Source organism: Pogonomyrmex barbatus, unplaced genomic scaffold, assembly GCF_055798465.1.
Source record: "Pogonomyrmex barbatus isolate J1 unplaced genomic scaffold, ASM5579846v1 scaffold22, whole genome shotgun sequence".
In the NCBI taxonomy this organism is placed as follows: domain Eukaryota; kingdom Metazoa; phylum Arthropoda; class Insecta; order Hymenoptera; family Formicidae; genus Pogonomyrmex; species Pogonomyrmex barbatus.
Genome location: NW_028297119.1, coordinates 293688 through 298951, shown reverse-complemented (window position 1 = coordinate 298951; position 5264 = coordinate 293688). Strand labels below are relative to the sequence as shown.

The 5264-nt window shown below is 33.4% G+C and overlaps 1 pseudogene; it reads left to right on the top strand.

Annotated features, from left to right (window-relative positions):
- The first annotated feature begins 737 nt into the window (after positions 1-737).
- Positions 738-4976, top strand: LOC148936385 (uncharacterized; annotated as a pseudogene).
- Positions 4977-5264: the final 288 nt, after the last annotated feature.

Here is a 5264-nt window from a genome sequence, read left to right as displayed (position 1 = left end):
ATTCTTGAACGTACGTACCGAACACTGACAGAGTACCTTCACCATTATATAAACACTGATCAAATAGATCGGGACGAATGGATACCTTACGCGATTTTTACCTTCAACCTATACACATACGGCAATGGAGTACACGCCATTTGAATTATGGGCATCAAGCTACCCTACCTAACCATCCCGCCAAAACTGTTGTATATCTACGACAATTACGCACAAAACTAAAAGAACGGAACTAAAAGAACGGCTACGAGCAACAAATCAAATCGCAAAGAAACATTTAAAAGAAGAAAAACAAAAGGCAAAGGAATACTACGATAAAAAAGCGAAGGAAATAAAATTTAAAGTAAGGGACAAAGTATTGTTGTACGACGAAGCATTATGTCGCGGAAAATAAAAAAAAACTTAGATTCGTTATGGATAGGTCCGTATGTAATCATAGAAAAGAATTCTGATGTAAATTATACTTTAAAAATTGGACGTAAAACATTGCGAATGCACATAAATCGATTAAAAGCATTTATAACAAATTAAGTCGAAAGTTAATGCAATTGATAAAATATTATCTTACAGAGTAATTATATGCTACTCAAGGACCACATGAGGAATTGAGTACAGAAATGCCATTTAAAATAGAAAATTTCAGTCATCGTCCTGGAATATACTTTGAAAAGATAGAACATCTACATTAAGTGGAATCATACTGGAAACTTGTCATCCAAGTAAACGTCGCCTCACTAATGAAAAGCTTAAAACAAATGCAAGGATATGTGCATAAAACAAAGAATATATGCCAACTTATCGCGTTTGCGAATAAAGAAACATGCCTAAACCTTAATAAAATCATAAAAAAGGAACACGACAGATCAAATCGTTTAATAATCAGAATAATATCTGTGCATAATTCAGAAAAGAAAAAAAAAGGTTTAATTAATGCAATAGGCTCAATCTCAAAAACATTATTTGGTACGACGCAAATGACGAAAAGTTAATAAACGAACAACTGAACTATATTACATGACACACAACAGGTAACATTACACGCCGTAAAAAATCAAATAAAAGTATTACAAGCGACCATAGCCCATATAAACGACACTGAAAAAATGATACAGACAAACGAATACCTTCTCGCGAATATAATACTACAAAGAAATTGAGAACAATTATTAGCGAGTGAAAAGCGAACTGATATATACGAACAATTCACTATGATTAATACAGTTTTAGCCGACTTAACACGCTGAAGACATCTTAGAATATTTAATATCAATAAAAAAGGGAAATATTACATCCTCGACTAACGCCCGCTGATCATATACTAGAAACTCTTAGAGATGCAAGTTTATAATTATCAGAGGGATGGGACTTTACTTCCCATTTAGAATAAAAGAGAAGTATTGGTCGATAATAGAAAAATCAACTACCGTTTGTGCATACCACGATATGACAAATATATACACTATCCTACAATTTTCTTTAATTCGTTTCCAAAATATAAAATATAAAATATTAAACGTAATTCCATTACCCATTTCAGATCAGGGAAATTCTTTTGCGATTATAGGAATAAATAATCCACTATTAGTCATAAACACAGAGGGACATAGTTATGTAACACTTTCGTGGAGCGAATTACAAAAATGTGTAAAAATCAACGATGAATATTTATGCGCACAAAATTCTCCTATACATCGTGTCAATGCCGATCCAATTTGCGAAATTGAAATTTAATTGAAAACTAAAAAACATTATAACAACTGTAATGTAAAATGCATTATATCAAACAATACTGTATGGATAGCATTAAGCAATTTCCATTCATGATTATATTCTTCAGCGACAAAGCAAGTAATTACTATTCAATATAAAGACTACGAAAAAATAAAGAAAACAATTGAGAACACAGGCAAAATCATTAGAAAATAATTGCAAAGTAGTAACACCAGATACTATAATAAAATCGCAAAAAATATCGCATGAAGCAAAAATAAAATCATATTTGCCACAATATAACATTTTATGATTACAGAATAAATCAAATTTCGAAGATAATATAAATGTAACACCAATAAAAATACAAAAGATTATTCAAAATCCTTTGGAATTAAATAATTTACAAATAAAATTAAATGAAGTAAATGATGATAAAAACGAGAGTCTATTTTATCAATCAAAATTCTTTATTTATCCAATGGCAACTAGCGGATTTACTATGTTAGTTATTATAGGAATAATTATAAGCGTAACAATATTCATATTGCGGAAAAAGAAATGGAGCAAACCTACGAAATGTGTAACCTCAGAATTAGATACAGAAAATGAATATCATCTTCCTAGATCTATCTTCAGACGCAGTAATAGTATACGTTTCTAGCATAAAACAGTAGAAAAACTCTGTTCCTCCGTTTTTCTTTTCCAACGGAGGAGGGGTATTGTAGCTACCACGATAAGTCTTGCATTTCGGCATAGCAACGAATTCGCGCTACGCCAGAAATGCAAGTTTGTGAATTCCTGAACAGCGTGCGAACGAAGATCGATCGCTGCATTTTACCATATATGGCCCGAATGAGGGCTTTAGCGCGAAGCTATTCGAAACCGCGAATATTAACATAAAAACAGCTGACTAGTCGCCGACCGCGGGAGTTCGTTTCTAAATTTCTAACATATCATCTCGATCCGCGATTGAAATTATACTTTATTGCGAATGCGGAAACGTAATATATTATCTACGGGAAGTTATAATTACTATAAGAGAAATAATTTATAATACCGAGAAAATAAAGGGCATTTACAAGAATAGTGAGTTACTGCAAGTTTTTTGTGTACTCCTATCAGCGCTCTTCGTGGGTTTCAATCCTTCAGACGGACCGAATCCCAAATTTTTTCCTTGTTGCACCGAAAGGTACAACAAGGTATCTCCGTCGCGTCCCCGCAGATTCCCCGTATGGCCCATAGGCTGTGATTACTATCGCGATAATTAGAAAATTTATCGGCGCTTTTTGCATCTTTAAGTTGACGGGCGGTTTCATCCGCGGGATGGAGAATCGGAACGATACTAGAGAATGCATCGTTACAAAAGAAAATATAATTAATTGTATTCGTTCATGGATGTGGTAACAGAATTAAAATTAATTTCCATAAGCATAGCACAAACAGCTTTTTATGATGCGATTTCTTGGAAACCTATAAATCATAAGTTAAAGCAATATTTACGGAACCTTTCCATAATCATGATCATTTGTAAATCATTAGTAAAATGTCTTGACGAATAAGAACGTAAAAAACTAATTTACAAAAGATGCGCAATAAAAATCGGCGAGAGTAACAAAAACTTATCATAGACTTGAACAAGATTATTTTTGATCTACCATGAAATGTGACATCCAAAATTATATAAAAAATTGCAGACATTGCCAAATAAAAAAATTAACGTGCGTAAAACTCAAGAAGCTTGTGATAATTACGAATATCCCTGGGTCAGCATTCGACAAAGTTTCAATGGACATTATGATTCTTTGCCAATTACCAATAATATATATATATATTTCCGTTTTTGGAAATATATATATATTCCGTTATGGGAAATATATATTGAAAATACGAGACTTACTCACTAAATACATAGTTGCTGTTCTGTTATCACAAGCTGATTCGCTTTCTATAGCCAAAGATTTCTTAAAACATTTTATTTGTATGTATGTATCACCATAATCTTTATTTATAAATCAAGCCGCTACCTTTTTCACTGAAATAATGAAACAACTAGCTAACAAATTTAAAACCAAATAAGAAGGGAGAGTGTGCGTCACGGCAGGGCCCGACCACGAACCAGTCGTGAAAACTCGTAATTATTTTGCGAAAAAATACCACCTCAGCCAGGAATCGAACCTGGATCTCCTGTTTACCGAGTAGGCATCTTATCCTTTCGACTACCGAGGCATGTGATTATATTTATCGCAAATAACGTGTTTAGAATAACACATCAACAATATAATGATACACATATATACGTATATTACAATATACATATATACATGTATTCTCTCACTATTTAAAACAACTGCTTACTGACTACAATCAAATGATTCCAAACGGTCCCACCACGTAATTAATAAATATTTAAAAATGTATACTACTTCGAATTCTCATTGGAACGAACATCGCAATCGCAATATTTTTTTACATCTCTGTTCATGAAAGCACGGGTTATTCTCTACTTTGTTCAGTCTATGGACGAATTCCGCGGTTGCCCTCTTCAGCATCTCTAATAGAAGAATATACAGATGAGACTTATCAGAATTATCTTGCTAATTTATATTATTTATTAAAAAGGACTCAAGATTTGGCACGGAAAAATTTAATTAGATCAAAAGAAAGAAATAAAATTTACTACAATCGAAGAACAAACCCGTAAATTCTTAAAATCGGAGATCTCGTCTATTTATTAAAAGAATCTATTAGAGGCAAATTGTCCGATCAATATACAGGACCACATGAAATACTAGAAATATTATTTTTAAACATATAAAAATTAATTTAAAAGGAAAGCCTCGAGTCCATCGGAGTAAGGTGAAATTATCACGTTCGGCTCAATTTATTGATCCGAGAGAAGAAAAGCATTCCAAATTATTGTGTTCAAATGTACGGCGGCCCGGAATCCCGAATCATTCCAATATATATATATACACGTATACACATACACATATATATATTCTAATCACTCATTTATTTTCTAGATTATGCTACTTTTAATCTCAATCTCATATCTGTTTATTCAATTCGTCATCGTCAACGCTATTCTGATGTTGTACCCCGGATGGGCTACAACGATAATATTAGAGATAGTCGAGTTCGTTAAGCCTAAGGAATTGGGACTCCGAGCAGGATCAAAAGAATGGAAAGAAATCTTCTTGAATTCACTAACACACTTTCTTTATTTTAATTGGTTTATTTAATAAATGCACAAATTCTTGAGTTTAGTATTTCTTATTTTATTACTTTACACACGGTTAAACGTCAGCGGGCGACTCGGCGCGTATCGCGTTACTCTGGTGGCCGACGACCGAATATGTCACCTGAGACGCTGATAGTACGACTCGCGTGAACTTCGCCGCGCTCTTGTAATATCTTGCGCGATGTTTATAATAATGATTCCGAACGACACGTTATGCTTGATTCTTGACTCTTGACTCTTGACTCTGCTGATTCCGCCTTGTGTAACCGGTTATATAGTCTGATCGATGCCCGATCAGCATTCTGATCGA